The sequence below is a fragment of the Lathyrus oleraceus genome, chromosome 1, assembly GCF_024323335.1.
Source record: "Lathyrus oleraceus cultivar Zhongwan6 chromosome 1, CAAS_Psat_ZW6_1.0, whole genome shotgun sequence".
Lineage (NCBI taxonomy): Eukaryota > Viridiplantae > Streptophyta > Magnoliopsida > Fabales > Fabaceae > Lathyrus > Lathyrus oleraceus.
The window spans coordinates 140503528-140515649 of NC_066579.1; positions in this window are offsets into that span (position 1 = coordinate 140503528).

Sequence of the window (12122 nt, forward strand, 5' to 3'; positions counted from 1 at the left end):
TCCTTCTCTTAGACGTTGGTTGTAATAATCTTTAAAGATTAGTGGATTAAGTCCTTTTTGAAGGCAAAATTGCCTTGACCGGGTGGACTGGAGTAGCTTTGTGTTATAAGCAAACCAGTATAAAATCCTGTGTGTTCTTATTCTGAAAAAGCGCTTATTTTCCAAAAAATTCAAACCCCCCTTTGTTGTTTTTCTCACCTTCATAACAGATGACCACAACTTAGACAAGCAATTAATGAAACAAGGCCTTGAGGCAAGAAACTAGGGCATGGCGCAATCCCCCAAGAATCAATCGAGGCCAAATTATGTTATTCACAGGCTTTGAATCTATGATGCTCTTATTGACATGAATGCATGATGCATATGAATGACGCATGAATGAATACATATGAATCTTAAGTCCCGGGTCAGATGAAAAGTGAAAAGGGGAGGACAAATTTTGGGATACGACAATGACCATGTTTATGTAAAGTAGATTTCAATTCATGATTTGGATTGTTAATTTCTCATTTGATTAGTGATCGGTCACCATTTCCATTGAATTCCCGCCGCGAATCCGACATATTTTCATCACCTTGGTAAGATTTATGTTTGTTTTTAGTTGCATTTGAGTCATTTAGCATGTTTTGTTGGTTTGGTATTGCATTGCATTCGATTACAAGTTTATGTCAAAAAGATCTCGTTTATGCTTCGTTTGGTAGTATCATTGTTACAGGCCATTGTCCAGGTTTAAAAGCAAGAATGGTGAAGTTCTGGACACTCTGAAGGGCAAAAATATGAAGAAACAGCAGGTCAACACGGGCACCCGTGTGCCACAACACTGCCCGTGTTGTTGATCAAGCAGAGCAGAGTGGGAGCAGAAAAACAGAGATCAACACGGGCATCCGTGTGCCACCACACGACCGTGTTGATTAAAACAATGCATTAACACGGGCACCCGTGTGTAGGAACACGGCCCGTGTTGTTGCCACTGTAGCCTGTGCTGAAAAGAATTAAGTATGAAGAACAACACGGCCACCCGTGTGCCACCACACGACCGTGTTGATTGGACGCAGCTTGGAAAACCTAATTTTTGCTTTGTGAACCGATTCTGCTCATTAAGGGTAGTTTGGACCTTTTGCTTGGAAGAGATTCATCTGAAGCTATAAGAGGGCTTGGAAGAGAAAGAAGAGGGGACCTTTTGACAAACGAACGATTGCATTTCATTGGAGAAGATAGTGAATACGACGGATTTGAAGACGGCGAGATTCAAGGGTATCAACCATTGAAGATCAAACTCTCCTAATTCTTTATAATGTCTAATCTTTACTTTATGAGTTCTTTAAGTACTATGAGAGGCTAAACCCCCTGATGCTAGGGGGGTGGTCCTGATGTTATCGCATGCTATGAATTTGAACCAATGATTTCTTGATTACTATGTTACGTATTTCAATTCAATTGTGTGATGTTATTATGCTTTTGTATCGGACAAATACAAATTGATCTATGACTTCCAATAACAGGATTGTGATTGGTAGGGTTTTCACACAATTGGGTTTATGAATGCACCATCTAGGACTAGTAACTTTCGTAAATCACCGTAAACCTTGATATTTTGTATGATTAAAACCAATGATTAATTGAATGGACATTTGAGTAAGAATTGGTAGTTTAATAGTTTCTTCCTTAAGGACTTAAGTAAGAAAATTATGAGGTTAGGTGATTGAATGTTTCATATGTATTAAGGAAACCTTGATTGAATTCATAACCGGTTAACTCAACCACTCCCCCTAGCATCTTTTATCGTAATCAATTATTTTTACTATTTTTGTGTTTACTATTATAACTTCCAAAACAACCAAACCACATCTTTTTGTTCTGATAGAATCAAATTAAAATAAGTATTTCCTACGCAATCCTTGAGATCGATACTTGGAAACAAAACTCCTTATTACTACATCGGTAAAAATAGTACACTTGCTATTTTTCCGATCAAGTTTTTGGCGCCGTTGCCGGGGATTGCCAAAATACATATTTTAATTTCTATTCTATCGAAATTTTGTTGCTTGACAACCAAAATTTTATCTGCGACAATTTTGTTATTCAATTCTAATCTTTGTCTAACTTATTTATGCGAGGTAAGGCCTCAGCGGATTTTCCTTTTGATGCAGATCCAGAAAGAACTCTTCGCGCCCGACTCCGACAAGCTAAGAGAAAGAAACTGGAATTAGCAGAGAAAGCGGAGGAAGAAGTTGTTTCAGTGCACTCAGAGAATTCGGATTCAGACACGGAAACAGTTCCTGAAATCATGGCTGCTAATCCACCACCACCAGAGAGACTCCTCAGTGACTATGGTGGAACCAACACCCCGGGTGGTCGTATGACAATTGTTAACCAACCGGTTAATGTGGAACAATTTCAGCTGCATCCCAGCACCATTAATCAACTCGAAAGGAGGTCCTTCTCTAGAAGAGTGAATGAAGATGCTAACAAGCATCTGCAAATATTTTTAACCATGAGCACAACACTGAAAATGCCTGGACATAGCGAAGAAGTAGTCCGACTTCAGATGTTCCCATTCACTTTAGCAGATGAGGCTGAAGAATGGTTATATTCCTTACCTGCTGGTAGTATCACTACATGGGAGCACATGGAAACAACATTCTTGCAGGAGTATTTTCCCGCATCTGTGTCATTGTGGAAAAGATATGAGATCCTAAACTTCAAACAGAAGGAGGGTGAGTCACTAGGAGATGCCTACAAACGATTCAAGCAAATCCTAGTGGCTTGTCCTACTCACAACATGGATGAAACTGAACAAATGCAAATGTTTGTCAATGGTCTTCGAATTCAAACGAGACAAATCCTTGATTCAGCAGCTGGTGGCTCAGCCAACTTTGCAACAGCCACCTGTATGAAGAAGATAATTGAAGTTATTGCCTCGAACGAGCATTTAGAGTTATATGACAGGGTATCAAGCAAATCTGCAGTTATTGACTTGAAGCTTGAAACAAATAAACAGGTGAAAATTGAAGAAGCTGTTGCTGCGGAGGTAGAAAAGAGGTTGAGAGCACTAAACATAGGTGCTCAGAAAGTGGCTCAAGTGCAACAGGCACCGAGTGAAGTGTGTGACATTTGCAATGGACCACACAATACTGTTCATTGTTTTGCAACACCGCAACAGATCGAAGATATAAAAATTTTAAAGCAGAACAATCCCTACTCCAACACATACAATCCGGGGTGGAAAAATCATCCCAATTTTGCATGGAAAGACCAAAGAGGGAACCAGCAACAACAGGCACAGGGTCAATATCAAAATCAATATCATCAACAGCAACAACAGGTACCTAAGAAGGCAGATTAGGAGATCGCAATTGAAAAAATGGCTGCTCACAACATCCAATTCCAAGAGGAGACTCGAAATAATCAGAAAAACACTACAACATCCATAAAAAAATCTTGAAATTCAGATGGGTCAAATTGCCCAACAGTTAGCTTCAAACTCCCATGCACCTGGCACACTTCCTAGTGGGACAATTGTTAATCCCCGTGATCAAAGTCACATTAAAGCTGTGGTCACCAGAAAAGGAAAGGCTAAGGAACCACAAGTTGACGAACAGGCTGAAGAAGAGGGATTGTTGGAAGTTGACTTGGAGATTAGAGAAGATCCAAAACAAACTGAAGAAGTGGTAGTCAAGCCGACAAGTCAGCAAGAGAAACAAAAACCAAAGATCATTCTTCCTTTTCCGACAAGAACAAAGAAGAAAGATCTCCATGAATTTTTTTTGAGAAATTCTTAGAATTATTCAAGAAGCTCGAGATCAACATACCTTTTGCTGAAGCTCTGGAACAGATGCCGATCTACGCCAAATTCATGAAAGACATCATATCAAAGAAAAGGTCGATCGACAGCGAGCCAGTCATGCTAACTGAAACTTGTAGTGCTATTTTGCAGGACCTAAAAATTCCGATCAAGAAAAAAGATAGAGGTGCAGTCACTATTCCTTATAGCATTGGAGATAGATCCTTCAAAAAGGCACTGATCGATTTGGGAGCAAGTGTGAGTCTAATGCCCCTCTCAATTTACAAAAAACTTGAGTTAGGGGAGGTGCATGATACTCGCATGACACTGCAGTTTACGGATCATTCTATGAAGAGACCCTATGGTATAGCAACAGATGTTCTGGTGAAGATTGATAAATTTGTATTCCCGGTGGATTTTGTGATACTCGAGATGCCGGAAGATGAGGAGATTCCTCTCATATTGGGAAGACCTTTCCTGGAAACGGGAAGATGCATGATAGATATTGAGGAAGGAACCATGACCCTCAAAGTTTATGATGAAAAGCTCAAAATTGATGTGAGGGATACTATGAAATTAAAGGATGACGAAGGGGCGAGTAAAAGTATTGAAATGCTAGATACAGTTTTTGCTCAATCTATGCAGATTACAACACCCAAGCTTCCTTTGGAAAGAGTTTTGAGTTTATCTATTGTTGAGGATACTGAAGGAATTGATGAGAAAGAATCCGAAGTGGTAGCAATGTTAAAGGAACAACCGCCTTGGGTTCGTTCCCGACCGCAACAGTGGGAGGAGCTTCGACCTAAAACATCTTCAGAATCAAAACAGGATATAAAAAAGGGGATAAAGTTGAAACAATTACCGGAACATCTCAAATATGTTTTTCTTGACAAGGAGGAAAAATGTCCAGCAATCATCAATTCAGGTTTGAGAGAGACCCAAGAAGGAGAGCTAATCAAAGTCCTAAAGAAATACAAGGGTGCTATTGGGTGGGCGATGGAGGATTTGAAAGGAATCAGCCCGACAATGTGTATGCACAAGATTTTGATGGAGGATGATCAGAAACCGGTCGTCCAACCTCAAAGAAGATTGAATCCGGCTATGAAAGAAGTTGTTCGCAAGGAGGTTGTGAAACTTTTAGATGCGGGGTTAATTTACCCAATATCTGACAGTTCGGCGGTGAGCCCAGTTCATGTGGTACCAAAGAAGGGAGGGACAACTGTGATAAAAAATGAGAAAAATGAGTTGATCCCCACCCGTATTGTTACAGGATGGAGAGTTTGCATAGACTATAGAAGACTGAACACTGCTACAAGGAAGGACCATTTTCCTTTATCTTTTATCGATCAGATGTTGGAAAGATTGGCAGGTCATGATTTCTACTGTTTTCTGGATGGGTACTCAGGGTACAACCAAATTGCGGTGGCACCTGAGGATCAAGAAAAAACAGCATTCACATGCCCATACGGAATCTTTGCTTATAGAAGAATGCCATTTGGTTTATGCAACGCACCTGCAACATTTCAGAGGTGCATGACATCCATATTTCCCGATATGCTTGAAAAGCACATGGAAGTGTTTATGGATGATTTTTCGGTTTTTGGATCTTCTTTCGAAAAGTGTTTGTATAATCTGTCACTTGTGCTAGAAAGGTGTCAACAAACCAATCTAATTCTGAATTGGGAAAAGTGTCACTTCATGGTGAGAGAAGGGATAGTACTAGGTCATAAAATTTCCCATCAAGGGATAGAAGTTGACAAGGCAAAAGTGGAAGTGATCGCCAATCTCCCTCACCCCGTGAATGAGAAAGGTATACAGAGTTTCTTGGGAAGGATACTCCGTTTCTGTTTGACAAAAAGTGCAACGAAGCCTTAGAGATTCTGAAAAATAAATTGGTGTCTGCTCCTATAGTGATCCCGCCTGACTGGTCTCTACCCTTTGAGATAATGTGCGATGCGAGCAATATAGCAGTAGGGGCAATCTTGGGGCAAAGAAAAGACAAACTCCTCCACGTCATCTACTATGCTAGCCATGTGTTGAATCCAACCCAGATGAATTATGCAACCACATAGAAGGAGTTACTGGCTGTGGTTTATGCCTTTGATAAATTTCGGCAATACTTGTTGGGAACAAAGGTAATTGTTTATACTGACCATGCTGCATTGAAATATCTTTTTTCTAAACAGGACTCGACGCCAAGGCTGCTCAGATGGATCTTGCTGTTGCAAGAATTTGACCTTGAAATTCGAGACAAAAAGGGGTGTGAAAACACCGTTGCTGACCATCTGTCCCGAATGTCTTCGATTGAAGAGACGGAAGAGGAACATCCCATAAAGGACGAGTTTATAGATGAAAGAATCCTCGCGGTGGTGGGTGTTCCTTGGTTTGCTGACTATGCAAACTACCTGGTAGGTGGTATAATTCCTGACGATTTTGATTATAACAAAAAGAAAAAGTTTCTTCATGATTGCAGGTTCTATTTGTGGGACGAACCATTCTTGTATAATAAAGGGGTAGACAGACTAATTCGTCGATGTGTCCCTGAGGAAGAACAAAATGAAGTCTTAAAGGCTTGTCATGACTCAGATTATGGGGGACACTTTAGTGGAGACAAAACAGCCGCGAAAGTCCTCCAATCCGGGTTGTACTGGCCCACGTTGTTTAAGGATGCCCAAGTCGTTGTGAAGGAATGTGACAGATGCCAACGGACAAGAAATATTTCTAGAAAGAATCAGATGCCTCAAAAGGGCATGCTTGAAGTGGAATTATTTGATGTTTGGGGAATAGACTTTATGGGGCCATTTCCACCCTCATTTGGGAAAAATTATATTCTGGTGGCTGTGGACTACGTCTCCAAATGGGTGGAAGCCGTAGCTCTCCCTTCTAATGACGCTAGAGTAGTGGTAAGCTTCCTTAAACAAAATATCTTCTCAAGGTTTGGTGTGCCTCGAGCACTTATCAGTGATGAAGGCACACATTTCTTGAATAAGCTCGTGGAGAACTTATTGAAGAAATATAATGTGAAGCACAAGATTGTCACACCATATTATCCCCAAACGAGTGGGCAAGTTGAAGTGTCTAATCGGCAAATTAAAAAGATTTTGGAAAAGACAGTGAGTGCTTCACGAAAAGATTGGGCAATCAAATTGGATGACGCATTATGGGCATACCGAACCGCTTTCAAAACACCAATTGGCATGTCTCCGTATCAGCTGATTTATGGTAAGGCTTGTCATCTTCCTCTGGAATTGGAGCACAAAGCCTTTTGGGCATCCAAGTTCTTAAATTGTGATCTTGCAAAAGCCGGTGAATCTCGAATTCTTCAACTTCACGAGTTAGAAGAATTTTGTAATCAGGCATATGAGAATGCAAAGATGTACAAGGAGCAAACACGGAAGTGGCATGATCAGGGAATCATCAGGAAAGATTTCTGGGAAGGACAACTAGTATTGTTGTTCAATTTGCGGCTCAAGTTGTTTCCTGGGAAACTAAAGTCAAGATGGTCCGGGCTATTTATCGTGCATAAGGTTTTTCCCCAGGAGCGATAGAGATTAAGAACCAAAACAATGGAGATATATTCAAGGTGAATGGCCAGAGGCTGAAGCCATATTACAGAGGCCAACAACCTGGATTGATTGATCATATGCGCCTCGCCTAATGAGGTGGGTAACCGTCGAGCCATGCGAAGTTAAACAAAGCGCTTCGTGGGAGGCAACCCACGTGTTCGATTGTAACGTATTTTGCTTTTTCTTTTCTTTTCTGTATGAGTATAAAATGTTGTTGCCGGTAAGGAGAACGAATTCCATAATCATAATCACTTCTCAGCAACAGGATGCCAGACTAAAGAAGCATTGCCGAATTCAGAAATTGAGAAAAACAGGGCATCCACACGGCCACCCGTGTGCTGACACACGGCCGTGTTAATCTAAACAGTAGGTTAACACGGGCGCCCGTGTGGTGACACACGGTCGTGCTAATCTAAACAGTAGGTTAACACGGGCGCCCGTGTGCAGGAACACGGCCGTGTTAATCTAAACAGTAGGTTAACACGGGCGCCCGTGTGCAGGAACACGACCGTGTTGTTTGTAACGGGTAAATTTTTCAAATTTGGTGATTTTGGGTATTTTCAATATTGGGCCCCACTTGCTATTATATCTCTTCCACACCACTCATTCCCCCTTTTTTTGATTTTGGAAACCTCTCTCTCCCTCTTCCTCCATTGTTAACCTAGCTTCTATCACACTAAGCTTCACTTTTCTCATAGCTCCACTCACTTTAACATCCACTCACCTTCACAAAAATTGTTCCTCTCGCCGTCCTCTACACAGTGACGATTGCAATTTTCACTAACCTATTCTTTGGATTTTGAGAAATTTTTGTCAAGTACCATTATGCCCCCAAAGCGTGCAAGCAAGGAGAAGGAGGTAGCCACGTCGTCTCGACCAAAGCAACGGGTTAGACGCTCTACAAACCCTCATGGCATTTTTTTTATCAACCGGATCATCAAGAGAGGTATGTCATTCTAGCCAAACATAAGCTTATTCCGACCAGATATATGTGTGCTGCCACCCTGGATGAGTTAGGTTTGAAAGAAGAGGGGCACCGTATGTTCCACAACATTGGTATGTTGGAATACATGCAATTTGAAGCACCGACCTTCGCTCGGATAACCCTTGAATTCTTGAGTACGGTTGAGTTCAAGATGAGGAGAAGGTGGACAGGGTCGGAGATGGAATTTTATGGGCAAATTACTTTCCGCCTGTTTGATGAAGATCATGAATTATTGGTTGAGGAATTGGGGAGTATTATGAGACTTCCAGTATCTGGACCCGGATCCCCTCCGGACACTTTTTTTGCTATTGATTTCTGGCAAGCTATTACAGGTAAAACTGGATATAACCCTAGTTCGGGAAAAGCTTCTGGAATTCATAACCCGTGCTTCAGGTATGCACAAAAAGGGCTAGCATACACCTTGTTCGGACAGGGTGATAGTACTGGGGTTGCGGCTAAGAGAGAACTATTTTTTCTGTATTGCATGGCTCATAGTGAGTGAATCAATGCAGCGGCTTTCGCCGCCAATCATCTGAAACAGGTTGGCCATGCAACTACTGGGGATATTTCTATAGGGGGTATGATCACGCAGATTGCGGGCCAATTCGGGTATGATCAACTTTTAATGGAAGAGACTGCAGTAATGGGCAAGAATAGGATTGACATGCACACGCTAGTCAATCAACAAATGATTGCCATCAGGCCGACTCATTACGCTCTGATGATTCACAATGTGGAAGTGCTCGCACTACCTGCACCTGGGTCCATTAGCATTGCCAATGCTGCTAATTGGTTGTACACAGGTTCAGCCTAAGCGGTAGGGGAAGATACATAGTTTGACCATGACCTTTCAGGTGAGGATATGGAAGAAGACGAGAGGCAAGCTACCCACGGTATGCCACCCCCACATGATTCGAGCCTACCAGGTGAAGGCTCCTCTTTTATGTCTCAGGATCAGTGGGGTTGGATCCAGACGAAGATGGGAACTCTCTGCACCGAGCAGACCAGGCAAGGTGCGGAACTTGATAGACAGAGTGTGGAACTGTTCCGGCAAGGGACAGTCATGGATGACATGCAGGCCATGATGCAACGTCTGATGTTGCATTTCCCGCACGATCCTCCGCCTCCTCCTCAACAGTGAGCACTGTAAGTCCCCTTCGTGTTTGAATTTAAACATTGAGGTCAACGTTTAGTTCAAGTGTGGGGGGGTTTTTCTCCTTTCATGTTTTATTTTCTTTCAATTTGTTTTGTTTTTCTTATGTTATCATTATATTAGTATGTTTGTTTGTTTTGTTTGTTTTCTATTCTTTTGGACCTACTGTGTGTACAGAGTGATGAGAAACGGTTGGACGAGCCCGAGAGCAATGGTAGTGGAGGAATGACACCCCTCAAAATTAGGATGATAAGGCACCCCGGAAGTTGATGCAACCTTGAGAAAAGAAGTCGGACACAATTTGAGGACACCAGACCAAGAAAGCGGTATGGAAAGACCAAGTCAGAAAAGAACCACATAACACGAGGATACTTCAGAGCTTGCAAGCTAACCAACATGGTGAGATCACAAAAAGCCAAACATGAAATATCAACATGAGAGTTCAGCCAGGTATGACTTTATCACTCTGATTTTGCGTATGTCCTGTTGACACGTCACAGCATGACAACACACACTGAGGCAAGTTGTTTGTTTAGCCAAAGCCTTTCTAACCATCCCTATATGTATGTTTCCCGTCGTAAACCCCGTTGAGCCTTAGCCATTTTATTCATCGTAAACCCCATGTTAATGTTTAAGCATTATTCATCATAAACCCCCTGTTAACTTTTAATCATTCACTTCCTTTTGTATCATAACTCGGTAGGATTGTGTGAATTGCAAGGTGTGCAATAAAACTAAGTTTGGGGTGGAAATCTTAAAAGAGAAGGCAAGTGCATAATATGAGATCATACAAAAAGAAAAAATATGTATTTTCTTTAAAAGAAAAGAAAAAGAGAAAAAAAAGAGAAAAGAAAAACAAAAGAGAAAAATGCACTTGCCGAGACTTAAGACTCTAACAGATATAAAATGCTCGGAAAATTTGAGTAGAAAAAGAGTCAAAAGAGTGAAATTAACCCCCAGAGTATACGTGATGCACGAAATAAAAATAAAAATCACACAACATGACTACCGAGTTCAAAACCCTTTGTTATCCAATTTTTTTGTTTATCCCACCGTACCCAAGCCCAGTTACAACCTAAAAAGACCTCAAAAAAATGTGTGGAATCTGCTGTTGTAGTGACATTAGAATGTATTTAAAGTTAAGAGTCTGTTATTGCATACTGTGCTGTGAGTGTACACACCTAACCCTGAGAGATATTGTGAGTGTGTGAAAAGCTTGCAGGTGAAGAGGTTTCTGATGTGGAAATGTGGTAAACTGTCTGAATCGGAGAGACCTGAAACTCGATTGGAAAGGAAGAACACAAATGGTGAAAGACTAGGTTGCATTGTGGAAAATGAATTCGGGGGTGACCTTTGTTTGGACTCAATACATCACTTGAGGACAAGCAATGAGACAAGTTTGGGGTTGTGATCGGTCACCATTTCCATTGAATTTCCGCCGCGAATCCGACATATTTTCATCACCTTGGTAAGATTTATGTTTGTTTTTAGTTGCATTTGAGTCATTTAGCATGTTTTGTTGGTTTGGTATTGCATTGCATTCGATTACAAGTTTATGTCAAAAAGATCTCGTTTATGCTTCATTTGGTAGTATCATTGTTACAGGCCATTGCCCAGGTTTAAAAGCAAGAATGGTGAAGTTCTGGACACTCTGAAGGGCAAAAATATGAAGAAACAGCAGGTCAACACGGGCACCCGTGTGCCACAACACTGCCCGTGTTGTTGATCAAGCAGAGCAGAGTGGGAGCAGAAAAACAGAGATCAACACGGGCACCCGTGTGCCACCACACGGCCGTGTTGATTAAAACAATGCATTAACATGGGCACCCGTGTGTAGGAACACGGCCCGTGTTGTTGCCACTGTAGCTTGTGCTGAAAAGAATTAAGTATGAAGAACAACACGGCCACCCGTGTGCCACCACACGACCGTGTTGATTGGACGTAGCTTGGAAAACCTAATTTTTGCTTTGTGAACCGATTCTGCTCATTAAGGGTAGTTTGGACCTTTTGCTTGGAAGAGATTCATCTGAAGCTATAAGAGGGCTTGGAAGAGAAAGAAGAGGGGACCTTTTGACAGACGAACGATTGCATTGCATTGGAGAAGATAGCGAATATGACGGATTTGAAGACGGCGAGATTCAAGGGTATCAACCATTGAAGATCAAACTCTCCTAATTCTTTGTAATGTCTAATCTTTACTTTATGAGTTCTTTAAGTACTATGAGAGGCTAAACCCCCTGATGCTAGGGGGGTGGTCCTGATGTTATCGCATGCTATGAATTTGAACCAATGATTTCTTGATTACTATGTTACGTATTTCAATTCAATTGTGTGATGTTATTATGCTTTTGTATCGGACAAATACAAATTGATCTATGACTTCCAATAACAGGATTGTGATTGGTAGGGTTTTCACACAATTGGGTTTATGAATGCACCATCTAGGACTAGTAACTTTCGTAAATCACCGTAAACCTTGATATTTTGTATGATTAAAACCAATGATTAATTGAATGGACATTTGAGTAAGAATTGGTAATTTAATAGTTTCTTCCTTAAGGACTTAAGTAAGAACATTCTGAGGTTAGGTGATTGAATGTTTCATATGTATTAAGGAAACCTTGATTGAATTCA